A 21,948-nucleotide genomic window follows, 5' to 3' on the forward strand; every position below is an offset into this window, starting at 1 on the left:
ACTCTCACTAAACAGGTGGGTCAGATAGTCCAAGGAACATACTGAAAATTCATGTCCCTAAACAAAACAAGGGACAGTATGTTATGGAAGTGGCGTGATGTGTATATATTGACACAGCGGGTAATATAGAAAATAGCGTTTTGAAGAGCATTCCTGTCTTGAAGCACAGAACAGAAACAAGAATAGTGCAAGCTAAAGAATATTTAGGGTTCACATTACTACTGTTGTTCACCATATTTGGCTTAACCCCGAAGCAACCCTCTGCAAGGAATAATATTGAACACATTATAGAAATTAAGACTACATTCGTTTTAGTAAGAGTGAAGTTTGGCATTTTAAAGATACAGGGTTTATAAACAATTTAGTACGAGACTCACACACAATGATGGATAAGTCATTGGCTTGACAAACAGTTACTTGAGTGGGTCGGGTAACACAAGGGAATAGACTCCTATCTTTCCTGAAGTTAAGATCACAATAGTATATTAGTTACAATTAGTGGTTTACACAGCTGCAGCTAGTGCAGAACTTTAAAAGCACACTTTGCTGAAGAATTTAATCTCAAATGTTATCCAGCTGTCCGTGTTTTCTCTGAACCTCATTGTTTTTCTGAGTACTATCCTGCACTACCTGATACTATGTTATGTGTACTAGAGAAGCACACTATCACCCGTAAGGATATCCAGTGCCACGATGCCTAGCAATGCCTACAGTAGGTTGGTTAAATGAAAAGTCAGGTCTTCAGCTTCTTGCAAGATTCAAGAAGAGAGGAGGAGGCTATGAAGTGGATTGGGAGGTTGTTTAATACTTTAGGAGCGATATAAGAGAATGTTTGTTCTCATGATCTGGTTCTGTGTATGTGTGAGATGCGTGCGAGTATGAGTCCTGTGGAGGGGAGGTCTATGGGTGGTTGGTGGAAGGAGATGCAATTGTTCAGGTAGGGGGGGCCTGAGTTTGGTAGTGCCTTGAATGTGTGTGTGAGAAGTTTAAATTTAATATGAAAGTATATAGAAAGCTGGCGTACCTCCCTAAGCTGTTGTGTGATGTGAGTTCAGTGTGGGAGGTTGAGGATGAGACTAGCCACTGAGTTGTTGATGGTTTGTATTCTTCTAGCGGGTTGCTTGGTGATCCAGCCCTAGAGGGTGTTCAGATAGTCCAACTTACTGGTGATTAGGGTATTAGTGACAGTTTTTCTAATGTTGCTTGGGAGTTAATTGAGGATCTTCCTCAGCATCTTCAGGGTGTGGAAGCAGGATGCAGTAACAGTTTTCACCTGTGTGATCATGTCCAGTTTGCTGTCTATGATTATTTTGAGGTTCCTGGTGTGGGTTCTGGGTGTGAGTCAGAGTTTGACAGCCCACCAAGTGGAGTCCATTGGTGAGGTGTTCTTGCTGAAGATCACCAATTCTGTCTTGTCGTTGTTGTGCTTGAGACAGTTGGCTTTCAACGAGTTAGCGACCTTGGTAATGCAAATGGTGAACTTGGGGGTCTTATCCAAGAGGGAGAGTATGAGTTATGTATCATCTGCATAGGAGAGGATGTTGGTGTCGTCTACACAGATGATGTTGGCTAGAGGGATTGTGTATGCGTTGAAGAAGGTAGGCCTGAGCAATAAGCCTTAAGGCACTCAGCAGATGAGTCTGTGGGTTTCCAAGGTGTAAGATGTCAGGCTGACAATCTATTGCAGGCCCCAGATGAGGATGGGGTATGAGACCATGTAAAATTCTGCACTCTGCTCCATGAGAAAGAGGGATGCCATCTGTTGTGGCGATAAGTGCTATTTCTGTGCTGTGGTTGGGCTTGAACTGCATGGTGTCAAGGAGCAGGTGGTTACTAAGGTGGTCGGTGAGGCGCTGGTTATTAGTTTCTCTAAGACTTCTGCCAGGTGTGGTAGGAGGAAGATGGAAAGCCTGGCTGGGAGAGCGGATAGTTTCTTGAGTAAGGGCATGAAGATTGCATGCTTCCTGGTGTCCAGGAATGTGGCTGAGTTGATGGAAGCATTGCGGATGGGTGTTAGCGTTTCGCTGTTCGGTAGAAGTATATTGGTGAAGGCGTGGTGGGAGCAAGGGCCAGAAGGAGCTCGCGTGTGGATGGTCTTCATGATAGCAGTAATTTTGAAGGTGGTGATGGCAGGCCATGAGATCAGGGTTTGTTCACTGGCTGTGGTTGTAAGTTGAGTTGCAATGGTGATAGGATCTGGTTAAGGCTCAAAGTAGCTGTATATGGCAGAGATTTTCTTATAGAATAATTCAGAGTGCTTGATGTAAAGGTCTTGTGAGGGGGTGATGTTGCTGGAGGTGGCAGGATGCGAGGTGAAATCTTTGATGATGGGGTCAATGTTACATGCAAGAACTGTGCACCTGGTGTTTTGTATCTGTTAGGGGTAGCGTCTTTTGGCTGATTTGAAGATGTCTTTATCTGCAGTGTCTTGACTTGTTCTCCATTTGCGATCCAGTTGCTTCCAGTGGTGTTTCAGCAGCCTGAGTTCCTCTGTGTTCTAGCTGGACTGTGTTTGGGCTCTTGTCGTTGGGTTGCCCTTGAGGGTAGCCAGAGTGTCGGCACATCCAGTGATCCAGCATGGGATTATCTAACACTTTATACTTGGAGAGATTAGCATAAGATTGGTCAAAAGAGGTAGACATTAATATTGAAAGAGATGCTTTTACTGATAAACTGGCAGTCTTCAAGTACTTCCTAAATCCTGCTGAACTTCACATTCAAATATTTCAGACTGTAGTCAGAAATTTACAATATTCCTTGGTGGCTTTTCAAATGGGATTCTATCTATCATGTGGGGATCTAGATGGTGACTTCTCCCATATGTTTGCTTCATACAAGGTTCTTTTTCGATTTTCAGAGGACCTCTTTACTCAAATCAGTCTAAATCGTCTTTTAAATTATAATCCGTCTCAGGCCTTTTTTGTGTTTGAATTTGAGATTGATACACCTTTCTACACAAGTGGTAACTTTGATTTTCACTTTGTTTGGTGTTGTTCAATGAATGCTAGCTTGTTCTTCTCTGCACAGAACAGCTTCGTTAAGAGCCCAATGTTTGGAGTGACGGCCCTTTGGTTCTATTTCGATCAGGCAATTGTACACTGGAAACTCAGTCTAGCACTATTTTAACTGAAGTGGCGATCACTCATCCCTTTTTAATCAATTTACATACATTTACATAAAAGGGACAGTGCAATATAATTAGATATTTTGAATTCCAATTTAAATAATACCCAGATTCTGCTTTTGTTTAGACAATATGGTTTTTCTATTTTGAGCTTTGATTAATAGTACCTTATTTCTCTTAGTAAAAAATGGATATAAGGATATAAAAAGGGTTTAACATAAAATTACTACAGCCTATATATAATGATTAAATATAGCAATTCAACCCATTGCGAAAACCACAGTGTACAAATGTCAGTCACTAACATGGTGGTGCTAAATAGTTTTGATTTTAAATTGAGGATGGATTTGATTTACAGGCAGATCCTGTTCATCCCCGAATGAAGCTGCTTCAGTAGAACTGGAATGTATCCAGTGGCATTTGGAAATATTGTTGGTTGTGGAGTCTAGGGTCTGAAAGTTATTAAAGCGAGTCCCTGGAGCAGTTATATTTCCTATGTTTAATTTGCAGCAGGGAACACATAAGCTGGCTTCAAGCTACATTGCTCACGAGCATTGATAACATCCATAATTCATGAACCATGAAATATCTCCTATCATCACGCTAGTAATCCTACTACATTTACCATAAGAGTGATTAATATAGGGGGCGTGGCTTGGACGCCGGGAAGAATGGCGGCGTAACCCTTTTGCTCCTCCAAGCAGAAACGGCATATTAATGCTGGGAACTGCAATTCGTATGTATTCCCCGACCTGAAAAGAGATTCAGGAGTCGGAGTGTTCCCCCTAGCTGCGGAACAAGTTTGAGCCGATTCCGACCTCGGAGGGGGAAGAAAACGACCTTTTCGTCTCGACCGCTGGCGAGTGCGGGAAGAGACGGAGCTCGTCGGCGGTTAGAGCAACGTGACTCCCGGAGCGGCTGAGCACCACGAGCGCCGATCGCGGCGGATCCCTTCACTGCACCTGCGATGGATATAAGGTCCTGATTCACAGCACAACAGCAGTATACAATCCTGGGCAGTGAGTAATAATGCTTATTGCTATGCAGCGTTTGAACTGTTGAAAGGAATAAACGGTGCGAAGAACGTTTCTTTCAAAATGGCGGCATGATCGTTCTCTGCTTCGTATGTCTCGCATGCAACCAGCGCCCTCGCTCTTGAGACCCAGGCTTGGTGACACAAGGCAGGCATTCACATGCAAAAAAGACAGTCAAATGCTCCCTGAATCTAGCGACCCTTAGGCGACTACTGTTACCGGCCACATCACGTCTCAGGCATTACGAGACCAGGCTGTAAGCTAATGCAACGGAGGCATTAATTGCTAGCGTGACACTTGTAACTCAAGCGCCGCTCCTTGGGTCATGCCGCGCTTTCAAAATCTACGAGAGCAAGCTAAGAGTCGACGTAATGGAGGCAGTATTTATTGAAGGTCAAATGCTTTGCCTGATCACCGCTTAATGACCCGTAATGTGTTTCCAAGCATTATAAACGCAGGCGAGGAAGTGAAAATAATGGAGACAATGCTGTGTGTTACTTGCGCTAGAATCTGAATCAACTCCCGAGGGCTGCTCGAAGTTGCCTCTGCTAAACAAGACCCCGGACGTGAAGTCGATTGACACGAGGTTCTCCAGACCCCACATTTGCCTGCTTACAAAATGGTCATTGATGTAACACCCATGAAGCTGAACACGAGAATCGGCTAATTGGTACATATTGTCACAGACCTGACCTAAGGCGATAGAAGTCCCTTAGATACTGCGCAATATTAGATATGTGTCTCCTGGCCTGACCTGTATATCTGGACCATAAAACGTGCACTGAAGGGTTCTGCATGAGCAAATACGACTCATAAGGACACTGTTCAACGCTGAAACGCTAGGAAACACTAGTGGAATTGTGTCCTGATACCACACAAGAGCGACACAGGATCAAGCATCTCCCCATCACCTGTCTTCAAAATGGGGGATAAAGAAAACGGGAAGACTTCTAAGCGGCTGAAAGCAGACCCGCCAACTCCGGTTTCACCATTCAAAGGGAAGAAAGAATTTAGTGAAGCTATGGAGATCATTCTGAGCAGACTGGCGGAAGTCAAAGATCTAGCCAAATCCACTAAAGAGGAAGTAGTTGCGGTCAGACAGGATATCAGAGATATTAACTCTAGGATGACAGAGACAGAGTAGAATAAGCAAGTTGGAAGATACTGAAAACAATACCTGCGGAGCTATTAAAAATCTCACCTTGAGTTCTGACCACCTCTCTAGGAAACTGGCGGAATTGGAGGATAGAAATAGGAGGGGGAATCTGAGAATTTCTGGTATTCCAGAAAATTCAGAAGACTCCCAGGGCTCATGCGTAGCCTTCCTCGGGCAATGGTTTACACAGGCCACGAACCTCACTTTCGCCCAACCACTGGAGTTCGACAGGGCGCACAGAGTTCCCGGGAGACTAACAAAAGATCAGAAAGGCCCAAGAGCGATAATATGTAAACCACTGAGGTTCCAACATGTTGAACAAATTCTCACATTTGTCCGCAAACATAACCATGTTCTATGGAAAGGGCCCAAAATATATATATCGCAAGACTACAGTAAAGAGACTATGGACATCAGGAAAGCATTTCTTGCGCTGAGACCGCAACTGAAATCATTGGGTCACCAATATGGGTTCATTGGCCCTGCGAAATTTAAAGTGACAATACAAGGTGCAACCCATGTTTTCTCCGACCCACAAAAACTCAGACGCCTAATATATAACCAGGAGGACGGCTGCATGGAAGTTACCTCACCGGAGCTGGTGGGTGCGACTGCACCTGGCTACAAGTGATCACCTGCTATTGTGATCTAGTGAGTTGCTTGGAGGCGGTCTCGTGGTCGTTCCCGAGTCACCATGTTCTTTTTCTACAATTGGGGTGGGAGGGGAGGGTTGAGGGAGAGGGTGGGGGTTGGGGGGAGGACCCAGGGACAGGGGATGGGATGGGAATGTTTTGTTTGGCTTTCTTTTACATTTTCTTTATTTTCTACGATGCTTTTTACTGTGTTTCTGGATTCAACTATCGCTCTTGCCTACACTAATACCAGTGTTTACGCCTTACTGCAGTTGCTCTATCCACAAAGAGTACACCTACCAATACAGTTCGGAATACCTCACGTAATTGTTGATGATGTGATCTCATCAACAGAAATCATGATCATTGCCCTACTCCTACTCTGGGGCTCCTTAGTTACAAAGCATTGTTGACTAGTAGGTTCAATCTGTTCTTCTAAAAGATCTGCCTATGATACATGATGGCAGCCTCCATTGACACACCTATAGGGACAGCGAGAATAGGTAACCTTAAAATACTCTCATTAAATGTGAAGGGCTTGAATCAACCGATTAAACAACAGAAAATACTAGATTACCTACGCAGACAGAAGGGGGACATAGCTTTGCTGCAGGAAACGAAATTAGAGGCAAAACATTTCCATTCACTACGGAATAAATTCTATACGGAATTTGTGGGATCTGAGGCCATAGCTAATAAAAACGGTGTGGTAATACTAATAGCAAAAAAGGCCAATATAGACATAGTTTCTTCCTCAATGGACTCAAAAGGTAGATGGGTTACGGCGAAATTGATTAAAGACGACACAGAGTTTTACATCACAAACGTATATGCCCCTAACTCACACGAACCCTCCTTCTGGTCAGAACTAACAAAACAATTGGATACCATTCCGGACACGGCGATCCATATCCTTGCTGGCGATTTCAACCTCCCGTTATATCCTACCCTAGACAGGGATTCTAAATGTAACTTCCGCCCCAACAAAGCCCATAAAGAATTTACCAGGCTATGCACCAGATTTAACATGATAGATACATGGAGGCTACAAAACCCAGTTGGTAGAGACTATTCTTTTTACTCCCCACCGCATGATTCTTGCTCTCGAATCGATTATTTATTCATCACCAAAAACGCTGTAGCCAGGATTGAGGACACAAGTATTGAGCCAAGGGTTGTCTCGGACCACTCATGCATCTCACTTACTATAACAAATGTAAAACCAATACTCCGTCAATCAATGTGGCGCCTTAATGACACCATCCTAAACGACGAGAAAAACAGAGACACCATAGAAACCGCCATTAAAGAATATTCGACAATCAATAAAAAGGGTGACACCACTGATTCCATTAGATGGGAGGCTCTAAAGAGTACCATAAGGGGCCTCATAATAAAAATAACGTCTGCAGTAAATAAGAATCATAATGCTGCTCTACTAAAATTGGAAGAAGACATCTCAAAACTCCAAAATGAATATCTGAAAGATAGATCTGCTGAAACGCTTAATAAGTTAACAAACCAGAAGTATGCCTACAATCAACTGATAAGTGAAAGAGCAGGAGTCTGGTTGGACAGAAGAAAACGGTTTAAAATCTGTGAATCAAACAAGGCAAGGAAGGGTTTAGCAGCATACCTTGAATTTAAAATACAAAAAAACATAATCAACTCCTTGATGGATGACAAAGGAGTACTCAATTCAGACCCCCTCAAAATTGTGGAATTGTTCAAAGAATTCTATGAAAAACTGTATGCCAAAAATAATAATGTGGAAAAGGAGAGGGTGGGAAGCTACCTCACTAAATGTGATCTACCAACACTTAACATGACGTAGCGTGAGACCCTTAATAAGCCGATATCAGAGTCGGAGGTCTGAAGTGCGATCAAATCACTTAAATGTGGGAAGGCTCCCGGACCTGACGGGTTCACAGCAAAATTTTATAAATGTTTCTCCCAGTCACTCACGTCACCAATATTAAATATGTTCCATGAAATTGGCGAGACCGTAGAGGTAACAGGGACACTAGCTGAAGCGGTTATAGCCATTATACCTAAAGAAGGGAAAGACCCTAAGCTTCCAAAGAATTATAGACCCATATCGCTAATCAACCTAGACTGTAAGCTTCTGGCCTCAATATTGGCTCAACAAATACAAAAGGTCCTTCCTACCCTAATCCACCCCTCACAAGCCGGCTTCCTAAAAAATAGGTTATCAAGTGGCAACACTAGAATCCTAGCGCATGTCATCGAGAAGGCAAAATTTCTATCCACACCTACTACAGCGGTAACACTTGATGCAGAGAAAGCATTTGATAAAGTGGACTGGTCATATCTGGAGGCTGTCCTGCACAAATTTGGTTTAGGTCCTTTTTTCACCAAAATGGTAATGTCATTATATGCTTGTCCTACAGCGAGGGTTAGAGCGGGAGGGGCTTTTTCATCACCATTTAAATTACAACAAGGGACTAGACAAGGTTGCCCCCTGTCCCCTTCTTTATTCTTAATGGCGATTGAGCCCTTTCTATATCAAATCCGCAACAATGATAACATCCCAGGGATTCCTTTTAACGACTGCATTATAAAACTCACAGCTTATGCAGATGATGTTTTAGTACTCACTGAGCGAGCTGAAGAAGCAATACCTGCCCTGCTATCCACCATACAGGAATTCTCTGAGGTGTCTGGCTACTCCTTGAATAAAGATAAGACTGAGGTCAAACTATTGAATAATATGGGTAGTAAAGATATACTAGGCGATTCCGGGCTCACCTGGCAACCTAAGAGTTTCAAGTACTTGGGCTTAGACTTCGAAAAGATCTAATCACGACTCTAAAAATGAACGAAGAACAACTCCTAAAGAAAATAAACAAACTCCTCGATGGATGGTCTCCAAAATACTTATCGTGGTGGGGGAGAGCAGAGACACTGAAAATGATGATTACTCCCTTAATTAATTACTTGGCGAGTATGCTCCCAATGACCTTTTCAGAAGACTTTTTACAAAAAATAAACAAATTATTCAGTACGTTCTTATGGCAAGGGAAGAAACCCAGTGTGGCTATGAAAAAACTATAAATAGCTAAGATAAAAGGCGGCCTGGGCCTTCCCAATTTTAGGAACTACCAAACTGCCTTTTTGTGCAAACAAGGGGCATACTGGTTTAATGAAGGCTCAAGTTACATACCACTATGGATTGAAATAGAGTGCTCCATCATAGGCAATGCCCCTCTCCCAGCGATACTTACCATGGACCTGTCACACCTCACACACTCCAAGTACATTATGCTTAACACTAGGAGAGCACTTCTTAGATTAGACCAAACCCATAAAACTGGCCTACAGGTAAAAAAGACAACTTCCCCATCCCTATGGCATAATCCAAATATCCGGATTAACGGAAAATCACCCTTCTGGGAACATTGGTCAACTAACGGCATCAACATGGTCTCAGACTTGTACGATGGCCAACTACCACTACCGTACTCTACGATTCAAGCTAAACATTGCCTTCAACCAGTAGACTTTTACGCATTCCTGAAATTGAAAACGGCCTTGTCCACCCGCTCGTTTACACCCTCAGATCCTTGGTTGAAATCGATACTCCCACGCCTCCAATATACAGGTCACTTTGTTTCGAAAGTTTATAAAATGCTTTTACCAACGCTAGGCAAAGCCCAAAGACGGAACGAAGTTAAATGGGAAGAAGAACCTACTAACACGGGCATAGACCTTGATTGGGATAAGATTCATGCTTCGGCTCTTACACATAAGGTGTCCCCGATTCTCTCCCAAACCAAGTACATGTTGATCAACAGAGTTTTCTGGACCCCCCAAAAATTATTCAAACTGAACCTAAGAGACAGCCCCACATGCTGGAATTGTTCCCTAACTGAAGGGGATCTACCGCACATGCTCTTCCACTGCCCCTTACTACAAAAATACTGGTCTAACGTCTTTGATTGCATTGAACACATATTTAAGATTAAACCAATGAGGGAGTTTATCTATGTACTACTGGGTGCCATTGACCCAACACTTGCAAGAGACCATGACCGTCAACTACTTGTCCTACTACTCACACTAGCGTGCAAAGTTGTCTTGTGCAAATGGAAAAGTGCCTCGGAGGTCTCATTCAAACTGTGGAAAGATTGGGTGTCATGCATCAGAGGGTCTGACAACACTGCTTTGCACTCTTCTCCATGGCTTGTATCCAACAAAAAATTGTGGAACGTTCTTGACGCTTCTTCCTTCTCGTTTGACCCACCGTAAGTAGTTACCTATACCATTTGTATGTTTGACAATCTCCTCCAACACTGGAAGTATGTAACAAGGGCACTATTGTAATTTTCTATTGTAACTTTCTAAAGTAAACCGAACTGGTAGTTATGGTATTGGCAACTGGTATAGAGGCATCTTGCAGTACCATATGTTACTCACTAAAAGATTACATTCAGTGAAACACAATGTATGTTAATTGTTTTTCTTTTCTAGCCCACATAAGCTCGTTTTAAAGTCTCTTATGATGTTGTCTTAGCGGATATAGTCCTCATACTAGAGAATGCTGCTCTGATTGAAGACGACCTCTAGCGTGTACAACAATGTGCTTTCAATGCCAGCTCAAAATACGTACTCCAATCATAGATATGACATCTGACCTCTACGCGCTATGTGGATACGTATTTTTGCATTTGTATTTTGTAATTGTATTATATCATTTTACTTTACCTTATTACGGAATGATCCATGTATGTATGTATTATTGTTTGTACCTTATTTTCATTTCTCATTTTCTTGCTCAATAAAAATGATTTGAACACAAAAAAAGAGTGCTTAATACAGTATATCATGAAACTCATACACCATTTTCTGTGTCCTCACTCTAATGAATTTATTTATTTTATTTATCAAACTTGTAGAGCGCGCGGCTACCCCCAACGGGGGTGTCCCGGCGCTAAAACTGTAAGCAGGAAAGGAAGGATCTACCTATATTGATGAAAATAGCCACGTCTTCAGACGGCTACGAAAAAGTGCTTCAGAGGGAGCAAATCTGAGGTCTAAAGGTAGGCTGTTCCAATGTTTGGCAGCGAGGACTGCAAAGGCTCTGACGCCCATTCTGGTGCGGCGGAATCGCGGAACAATCATGAGACGTAGATTGTTGGAGCGTAAGGCTCTGACTGAGTGAGATAATATTAATCTCTTTCTTAAATATTCCGGTCCAGTTCCGTTCAAAGCCCGGAAAGCAAGAGTGAGCATTTTAAACTTGATACGACAGGCTATTGGGAGCCAGTGAAGCTCTATGCGAAACGCTGAAATCGGGTGCCGGAGAGGGATGTTGCCAATCAGTCTCGCTGCCGCATTTTGAACTATTTGTAGGCGTTCAATTTGGTACAGAGGGGCCCCAGCGTAGAGGCTGTTGGCATAATCCAAATGGGAGGTAATTAAGGCCTGTGTGACCGTTCTGCGAGCGTCTATCGGCAGAAATGGGAAGATCTTTCTCATCATCCTTAATTTTCCAAAACAGGCAGCAGTAACCTTGTTTATTTGAGGACTACAGGAGAGCGTGTCGTCAAACTGGAACCCTAGGTTGCGAGCGGTGTGGACCGGGATGGGGGGAGGGTTGAGTACCGTTGGCCACCACAGTGTGGAGGGTATGGACGTTTTTTGATTAAAAAACAAGACCTCCGTCTTGTCGGTGTTAAGTCGAAGATGGTTAAAAGCCATCCAAGAGCAGATTTCGCCCAGACAGTGACGAAAGCTGGAGAGGCTGGAGTCAGAGTGATCTCTAAAGGAAAATATCAGCTGTGTATCATCAGCATAAGAGATCACTCTGACCCCGCATGATTCAACTACCTTGGCCAAAGGGGCCAGATAGACATTAAAGAATAATGGACTCAAAGCCGAGCCCTGCGGGACTCCACAAACAAGTGGTTTGCACTCAGATTTGAACGGTCTAAGAAGGACCCTCTGCGTTCGTCCTTGGAGAAAGGAGCTAATCCACGACAGAGCAGAGCCGCCCAGTCCAATCTGCTCCAGTCGCTCTAGAAGTATTTTGTGGGACACCGTATCGAAAGCGGCGGATAGGTCGAGGAGGACCAACATGGCCTCCTCGCCCCTATCCACACATTCCCGAATGGTCTCCGACACTTCTAGCAGTGCGGTTTCCGTACTGAAACCCGTGCGGAAACCTGACTGGGAGTCATGGAGTAAGGAATTGGTCTCCAAATATTCTGCGAGTTGTAGTTGAACGGCCTTTTCCAAGACCTTCGCTGGTTTCGGGAAGAGGGAAATGGGACGGTAACTGCAAAATTACGTGGGGTCCGCATCTGTTTTCTTCAGGATAGGCACAAGCATAGCTTCTTTCCCAACAGTGGGAAATTGGCCTAGATGTAGCGAGGCATTCCATATAGAAGTAAGAGGGTCTAACAATACGGTAGCAAGATCACTCATGACCTTCGGGGGGGCCGGGTCCAGAGGGGAGCCTGATTTGCACTGAGTAAGTAGTTTAAGTGCAAGATCTGGAGTGAGGTCCTTAAACGCAACTAGGGCAGGAACAATATTATGGCTGCTTGAGACGGGGGGAAGGAATTGTTCAGATGCCGGGACTGGAGGAAAGGAAGAAGAGATTTTCTCGATTTTTTCCTGGAAGAAATCTGATAGCCCATTGCAAAGAGACTGGTTGGATAGATTATTAGGTGTCATGGCAGGGGGTTTGACAAAGTCTTTAACAATTTTAAACAGGGTTTTTGCCGAGTTGTCTGCGTGTTTAATTTGCGAGGCGAAAAACTCTCTCATGGCAGACTTTTTTAATTTAGTAAATTTCTTTACGGCCGTTCTGTAAATACTTTTTGCCTCTGTATCATATGTTAATCTCCAACTGCGTTCTAGTTTTTTGCAGCGGCTTTTTTCTTCACGCAGGGCTGCTGAGAACCAGGGAGCTGAAGGACGGGATCTCGCAGACGAGACCGGAAGGGATGGGGCAATACCGTCGATAGCAGACAGTAATGTCGCATTGAACTTGGTAACGCAAACATCGATGTCCTCTATGTGAGGCTCCAGGGGGCATCTAAAGACAGGCTCTAGGGCAGTGCACGTAACTTTGTGCCATTTTCTCCTGTGGTCTGTTCCCAGTTCCACCGGAATAGGTGCCGGAGGGAGTGGGATGTCGACCGAGAGAAGATAATGGTCGGACCAGGTAAGAGGAAGGGTAGGGTGGGTAATGGTACCCGGGAGATTCGAAAAAATAAGGTCCAATGTATGGCCAGCCACGTGCGTCGGGCCATGGATTAGTTGCGTCAGGCTCAGGCTCTGAAGAGAATCTAAGAATCGAATAGCTTGAGAACAAGTCGGATCATCGGCATGTAGGTTGAAATCACCTAGTACTATGAAGTGCGGGTGCTTGAGAGACAGATCTGTTATAATATGAACCAGCTGCGTTAGAGAGGAGGGTGACGCTTTTGGTGGATTGTAGACTAGAATGCCGGTTAAGTAGACCGCCGCGGAGTCTGCAATCGAAAAATACATGGCTTCAATCAGCCCAATGTTAGTAAGTTTTTTAATGGTGATATTGAGGTGAAATTTAAACATGATGGCCAATCCACCCCCCCTTTTACCTTCTCGGTTGATGCCCAAGAAGCGATAGTCCGGGGGGGGTGGCTAGATAGATATCTGGATTTGAAGTGTCTTTTATCCAGGACTCCGTGAGGAATAATATGTCCCAGCTGTAAGTGGTCAGAGTAGACCAAATTTCATTAGCGTGGCGAGGGAGAGATCTGCAGTTAATCAAAGCTGCTTTTAATATACGTGTAGTGCTCGGGGAGGGAGTTAGTGGCGGGATGCGTTCGCTCCAAGGAGAGAGAGTCAAGTTGCACTGTAAGCAGTGAAAGGAGTGGCCGTCTAAATTACTTGGGGGGCAGCGGGCAGATGCTGCACAGGAGCCCGATCCTAATTGTATTAGCTGTTCTCTGGTCCAGCTTGCGCGGTTAATGTTAGTCATCTGGGCAGGGGGACTGGCCCTAGGCCCGTGCCAGGCGCGGACGGGCGCAGACGGGCTTGCCTTAGGCGCGCCCGCTGCGCCCGCCCGCTGCGCGGACGTGTAGATAGATTGTTTTTATACATGACAGGAGGGTGGGAATTGTCCAGAAGCTGGACCGCTACCCTGCCTTCCCCAAGATGGCGGCGGTTATTCCGCGACTACCGGCGTCAGCGCCTCAATTCGGCTGCGCCGGTAAGATCAGGCAATGAATAAGACCCTGGAGGTGAAGTAGTTCTCACCTACTAGGTCGCGTTTACAGGAAGTATAAAATAGCGGTCAGTAAAATATATACAATTTTTAAAAGACAAGTCCTGAAACAATATTACACACTCAGTAATTCATTCTACTAGTGAGGTAAAGAAAGAGCGCCCCCGGCTTCCGCCTCAGGGGAAAGATGCTTTCAGTTTACAGGAAAGACGTGGATCAATCCTTAAGTAAGGCGGGAGGGCGGGAATCGTCCAGAAGCTGGAACGCTACCCTGCCTTCCCCAAAATGGCGGCGGTTATTCCGCGACTACCGGCGTCAGCGCCTCAATTCGGCTGCGCCGGTAAGATCAGGCAATGAATAAGACCCTGGAGGTGAAGTAGTTCTCACCTACTAGGTCGAGTTTACAGGAAGTATAAAATAGCGGTCAGTAAAATATATACAATTTTTAAAAGACAAGTCCTGAAACAATATTACACACTCAGTAATTCATTCTACTAGTGAGGTAAAGAAAGAGCGCCCCCGGCTTCCGCCTCAGGGGAAAGATGCTTTCAGTTTACAGAAAAGACGTGGATCAATCCTTAAGTAAGGCGGGAGGGCGGGAATCGTCCAGAAGCTGGACCGCTACCCTGCCTTCCCCAAGATGGCGGCGGTTGTTCCGCGACTACCGGCGTCAGCGCCTCAATTCGGCTGCGCCGGTAAGATCAGGCAATGAATAAGACCCTGGAGGTGAAGTAGTTCTCACCTACTAGGTCGCGTTTACAGGAAGTATAAAATAGCGGTCAGTAAAATATATACAATTTTTAAAAGACAAGTCCTGAAACAATATTACACACTCAGTAATTCATTCTACTAGTGAGGTAAAGAAAGAGCGCCCCCGGCTTCCGCCTCAGGGGAAAGATGCTTTCAGTTTACAGGAAAGACGTGGATCAATCCTTAAGTAAGGCGGGAGGGCGGGAATCGTCCAGAAGCTGGACCGCTACCCTGCCTTCCCCAAGATGGCGGCGGTTATTCCGCGACTACCGGCGTCAGCGCCTCAATTCGGCTGCGCCGGTAAGATCAGGCAATGAATAAGACCCTGGAGGTGAAGTAGTTCTCACCTACTAGGTCGCGTTTACAGGAAGTATAAAATAGCGGTCAGTAAAATATATACAATTTTTAAAAGACAAGTCCTGAAACAATATTACACACTCAGTAATTCATTCTACTAGTGAGGTAAAGAAAGAGCGCCCCCGGCTTCCGCCTCAGGGGAAAGATGCTTTCAGTTTACAGGAAAGACGTGGATCAATCCTTAAGTAAGGCGGGAGGGCGGGAATCGTCCAGAAGCTGGACCGCTACCCTGCCTTCCCCAAGATGGCGGCGGTTATTCCGCGACTACCGGCGTCAGCGCCTCAATTCGGCTGCGCCGGTAAGATCAGGCAATGAATAAGACCCTGGAGGTGAAGTAGTTCTCACCTACTAGGTCGCGTTTACAGGAAGTATAAAATAGCGGTCAGTAAAATATATACAATTTTTAAAAGACAAGTCCTGAAACAATATTACACACTCAGTAATTCATTCTACTAGTGAGGTAAAGAAAGAGCGCCCCCGGCTTCCGCCTCAGGGGAAAGATGCTTTCAGTTTACAGGAAAGACGTGGATCAATCCTTAAGTAAGGCGGGAGGGCGGGAATCATCCAGAAGCTGGACCGCTACCCTGCCTTCCCCAAGATGGCGGCGGTTATTCCGCGACTACCGGCGTCAGCGCCTCAATTCGGCTGCGCCGGTAAGATCAGGCAATGAATAAGACCCTGGAGGTGAAGTAGTTCTCACCTACTAGGTCGCGTTTACAGGAAGTATAAAATAGCGGTCAGTAAAATATATACAATTTTTAAAAGACAAGTCCTGAAACAATATTACACACTCAGTAATTCATTCTACTAGTGAGGTAAAGAAAGAGCGCCCCCGGCTTCCGCCTCAGGGGAAAGATGCTTTCAGTTTGAATGAATGAGATAGAAAGGCAGAAAATATGACCATGATCTCAAATGGGTGGGTTTCAGTCAATGTAAGGTTTGATATGATAAGCCTCAACTGGAGTGAAAAGGAAAGGAGCGAGGGTGGCATGTGAATCTATGAAAGATACCAATACAAGAGAACGGTTGAAATCAGGGAGATGGAAAAATATAGCAGAATGTACTTGAAGCAACTGTAACACAAGTCTAACACAAAATTGACCACCGACCCACAGAGAAGACAAAGTACTTGAGAAATTCCTCTCCAGCTCTCTTCATGGGATAGGACACATCGGTAAAGGCAGAGTGGCAATTTGGATGAAACAAAACGTATTCACTTAAGTGTGATTTTGAAGATCGAAGAAGTAAAAGGAGACAGCTAATCAGAGACTTTTGGTTCATGAGTATCTTAGTAGTTGCATTAATAGCCCTGAAGATCCCATATGTGTGTCTAAAACTAACAAGAAAATGCTAATGAGAGCACAGTTTTTCATTAAGTTAGTGAGGTATTTTATGAACTATGCTTTAGGGATTAATAATAAACCAAATTATATTCCCATCTCTGATAGCCAAGGATGGGTAGAGAATGGATGCAGACCCAGGAAATGTGGTAAAATAAATGTCATAGTCTCTTTTTCAAAAGAAATGTATGATTTGTTGGTTGTGGTACTGCATGGCTTCCACGACAGGACAGATAGACTTAGTTGAAGCTTGGAGGAGCCTAAATTTAATTAGAGTAGACATGAGCCACTGTATGGTCCAAGGCTTTAGTTACACTATCACCCCAGATTTTTCCCAATGAGAATCGCATGGGGAGCACTAGGTAGATAGATGCAACTATTCCTGTGCCCTACAAATCACAGGCCCCAATGTTTTCCAAGTCTCAATAAATACGTGCACCAGAGCAAGTGATAAAAATTGTGAATGGAGTTGTGGCAGGTCTCGGTGAGCTAGATCACTGTGGATCCAGGTGGTGTTCCTATGTTCCCAAAAAGCTACAGCCAGTGCTTCATTTGCTAAAGAATAAGTGCCCGGTACAAAGTTTTGCTTAGAAATCTGTGGCTAAGACTATCGAAAGCAGGGAGTGCTAAACACCAAGGCTGAATTGTCTTGACTGCATTGCATGCCTCTTTTATCCTCCATCATTCATTCCCTGCCCCTCCATCTCCTTCTTTTTGGTTCTTTTCCATTCATGTTTTCTTTGTCACTATTTTTCCATCTTTCTCTTCCCCCTCCTTTTTGCCTCTTGTGGTATTTCTTTCTCTTGCCTTGCAACAAATCTGATGTTGAAAAATAAATGCTGATCCCCATAAATGAGTGAGGGTGGACTGCACCGGCAACCACTGGCTAAAACCACTGGCTACCGATGCTGCGGAGGAGGAGCAGGTAATTCTTTCATTTTTGTTAGGAAAGAGACATAAGATGATAAAACATGATTCAAGTATTTGCCTGATCCTATACAGCATTGACCATTAGTTCTAGTGAATACAAAGCAAAAACCAAAAGCTAATGTGACTGATTCCTTCACACCACATGACTTACTTGATGGCGTCTCCATAGTGAAGAAAGGAGCAATATCCACCAAAGAAATATGAGTTGCTTGAAGAGTAACCGACAATAATAGTCTCATGAGCATCTTCATGATAAATTTGCAAAGCTAGAAGCAGCAGTTTCTGCAATAGAACATAAACCTGAAGGGCCTATTGCCAGAATTTTGACTTCTGACTTTATGTTGGTGGGACCTCATACACAAAACACTTTGCACTTGCAAAGTCAGTGGAGCTGACTTTGCAAATGTATATTCCAAATTCACAATTCATAGAAAAGCTTTGCAATTTTTAAACGTTATTATAAATGTAATGCACACATTGCTGTTCATTGGGAAATTTGCAAGGGAAAGGAAGTGGCCAAGGGATGCTCCTTCCCCGTTGCAATTTGTAGGGGTATGCACAAATGCATTGTGACTGCTTTTGTGGTCACAAAGCATTGGAAGGTTAGTGTCTGCCGGGGTAGACGGCATATACTTGTTCAGGCTGGGGACATCGGAAAGAGCGGAGAGTGGCCTCACAGACCACTACATGCACCACAATATGGGAAATTCACAGTGTGCCACTGTTTGCAGCATTGTGACCTCTCATCCTTTTTGGGACAAGGGTAGCAATTTATTTTTTATTTATTTATTTATTTATTTTAAAACTTTTATAGCGCGCTCTATTACCACGGGGTATCCTGGCGCGGTGAGTAGTTTAACCTCTTGAGTGATAGATCAGGAGCAAGTCTGTTATAGTGGGGCGTTAAAAAGGTGGGTCTTAAGATCTTTCTTGAAAACAGTAATGGTTGGAGAGGCTCTAAGGTATAGGGGGAGGGCATTCCAAGCTTAAGCTGCCTTTATTGAGATAGATTGGCCTCCTAGTCGAGCATATCTATATTTGGGAACAACCAGTTGGCATTGGTTGGCCGATCGCAGGGCACGATTGGGAATATAGAATGAGAATCGTTTCTGCAAATACATCGGTCCCTGACCATGAGCTGCTCTAAATGCCAACACAAGAATTTTAAACAGAATTCGGTGTGGTACCGGGAGCCAATGCAGGCTACGTAAGTGGCTCCGCACGCTCGTCCTCCTGGGGAGCGAGAAAAGCAGACGTACTGCAGCATTTTGTATCACCTGAAGGCGATGGATCATATACCCCGGCAGGCCGCTAAATAAGGCGTTAGCATAATCGAGCCGAGACAGAATCAGGGCTCGAAGAACAGTTTCCTTAGCAGCCCTGGGGAGGAGAGGGAAAAATCTTCTCAGGGTTTGCAAAGTACCAAAGCAGATGCCAGTTAGTTTTTTTACATGATCCGAAAACTTCAGGTCCTGGCCGAACCAAACCCCCAAGTTCTTAGCTGGGCCTCCCATCGCACTAGGGCAGGGTAGGTCTGAGGGCCAAATCTGGTCCTTGAAGTTGACAGGGAAGGTGCCAAAAAACAGAACCTCAGACTTGTCTTCGTTGCACTTAAGCTGGACTTGTGCAAGCCACCGAAAGACTTCTGACAAACAGAGCTGGATTGCTGATGGATCCAACACACCCTTAGGCCAAGTAAAAAGTAGCTGTGTGTCGTCAGCATAGGCCATTATTTTGGCTCCCAGCTGTTCCGCCAGGTAGAGTAGGGGGGTCATATAAACGTTAAACAATAAAGGGCTCAACGTAGACCCCTGCGGAACTCCAGTTGTCAGTCTCTTTGGGGCCGAAGAGGGGGCATCCAAACCTGCTGAGTTCTATCGCTCAAAAACGATGAAAGCCAGTCGAGGACCAGCCCTGAAATGCAACGGCTCCCAGTCTTGCAATAAGCAAGGCATGGGGCACCGTATCGAAGGCAGCAGAGAGGTCCAATAAAATCAGGACCGCTCTGCCGCCCCCGTCCAAGCACTCCCGAACTGCCTCAGAAACCTCAACCAGTGCCGTCTCAGTACTGTAGGCCGCCCTGAACCCCGACTGAGCAGGGTGTAGGGCGTGAGAGGACTCGATGAAGCTATCCAGCTGTTTGAAAGCCACCTTCTCACACACCTTCGCCAGAGCTGGCAGCAGTGAGATAGGCCGATAGCTCGATGGTATTGATGGATCTAGACCAGCCTTTTTTAGCAGCGGGAGCAGTTTTGCCTCCTTCCAGCTTCTCGGGATCGAGGCAGTGGAAAGGAAGAGGTTGACGATCTGAGCCACCTCTTGAGCAATGATATCTACTATCCCTCCCAGAACCCTGGCAGCACAAGGGTCCGAGGGAGATCCGGACTTTAAAGCCACCAGGATTTGCCGTATGTCAGATTCCGATGCCGGCCGGAAGGCAGCAAACTGAGCCTCTAGACATCGACTATCAGATAATGAAAAGACAGATGAGGTCGCAAAGGACTTTTGAGCCACTTCCAGGTCCAGTTGGATTTTTTTAATTTTGTCCGTAAAGTAACAGGACAGTTCTTCACACCATGGTGCAGAAGAAGGGAGCAAGGATTGGGCGGCGCAAGGAGATAAAAAATTTTGGACAATCGAGAAGATCTCTTTACTGTTGTTATCCGCCTTCTCGATTCTGTCCGAATAATATCTGCTTTTAGCTGCCTTAATCGCAGCATAATATTCCTTTTGTGCTGCCCGTAAAGTCTTCTTATCGGCTGGCAGATAGGCATATCTCCAGGCTCTCTCTAGTTTCTTACAGACCAACTTCTGTTCCCGCAGAGCATGCGTGAACCACGGTTGAGAGGGTCTTGATCGCATCCGACGGATACCTCCCACATTAGTGGAGGCAGCGGAGCCATTCGCAATCCAAAGATTGAAAGCATCAACCGCCGCTTCCGTGTCCGTCGTCGGACCCGGACGGGTGCGAGAAAGAGACTCAGATAATGATACCAGATTAATTCGTGGCCTATGTACCAAAGAAGGAGTTTTTCTCAGGTCCTTATCTAACTGCCAAGCGAACTTAATCAAACAATGGTCGGACCACAGCATAGGCAAGGGGGGGGACATACTGATGTCAAAGTTAGAGCAAACCAAATCAAGGACATGACCTCCCACATGCGTAGGAGCGTCCACCCATTGAGTGAGGTGAGCCATACTAAAAGTCTCACTGAGACGAGTAGCTGCAGTGGTATTCCCAACATCCTCATGAATGTTAAAATCGCCCAGCAGAAGGAAGCGGGGAAACCGTAGAGCTCGTGGCACGATGACCTCCTCCAGGGTTCCAATAAAGTTTCCAACATAGCCTGGGGGACGGTAAATTAGCGTGCCACCTAGGGTAAAATGCGGAGTGAGCTCCAAGCAAAAGTGGAGAAGTTCTGCCTCCACCCGCTCATCCAGGTGTTCACAGGTGAGGGTCCAGTGATCCCGATATATCACAGCAACCCCTCCACCTCTTCCCAGTTGGCGGTCTGCACGGCAGATCCTAAAACCACGGGGAATAGCCAACTCAACTACTGGCGCGCAAGAGTCGGTCATCCAGGTCTCAGTAACAAAGAGCAGATCAAAATAATTTTCTGCTAATAGGTCAAAGACCTCCGCCGTGTGGCACACCAGTGATCTGGCATTGATTAAGCCCGCCTGAAAGCTCTTGGTTTCATGGCCGGATTGGGTGGGCAGGGGTTCAGGACTATTGAGTTGGTAGTTGCAACAAGAGCAAGCTCTGAACCGACTATCCAAAACCACCCAGGTATGCGCAGCCTCACAGGCGGGGACGTTTAGAGTCCTAAGATCTGCAGCTGAGTATCGGAGTACATCAGGCGAGGCAGAATTTGAAGGAAAACTACCAGGGGTCATGGCCCTGTGCCCGGCCATGACCCCTGGTATGTAGGCACCCCTGGTATGTAGGCACCTCATGACTGTTAACCCTGGAAGCGAGCTCTGCTGTCTCCTGCAGGTCTCCCTCTCAGACTTCATTATCTTCTGCAATTAGTTACAAGTCGATTAGCACTCTTTTGATATTAATGAGGTGAAAGTTTGGGACTTTTAATGAAAAGTAGCATCCTAAAAGGTGAGGATGATCGCAGCACAGTGCGACACTAGGCTATGATTGACCATTCGTGCATGCTCCCATGATGATTTTGGCAGAGACACAGAGAAAGTGGTTAAAGTCCTTAAACTGCAAAGCAATAATACACATTTCATGGTAAAAACAAACCTGAAGTTCATTCTTTGCCATGGCCCATCCTCCACCGCTTTACGATCTCACTACTAATACTGCCATTCCTCCTAATACTTTTGCATGGACTAAATAACAAGCGGAGTCAGAGGCTGTGGAGTTTAACA

At 45.1% G+C, this 21,948-nt stretch overlaps 1 protein-coding gene across 3 annotated transcripts in view; it reads right to left on the bottom strand.

Moving 5' to 3' along the window:
• DOCK8 (dedicator of cytokinesis 8) overlaps positions 1-21,948 on the bottom strand; it is a 719,019-nt gene that overhangs the window by 386,600 nt on the left and 310,471 nt on the right. The gene's annotated exons all lie outside the window — the stretch shown is intronic.

Source organism: Lissotriton vulgaris, chromosome 3_1 (genome assembly GCF_964263255.1).
Source record: "Lissotriton vulgaris chromosome 3_1, aLisVul1.2, whole genome shotgun sequence".
In the NCBI taxonomy this organism is placed as follows: Eukaryota; Metazoa; Chordata; class Amphibia; order Caudata; family Salamandridae; genus Lissotriton; species Lissotriton vulgaris.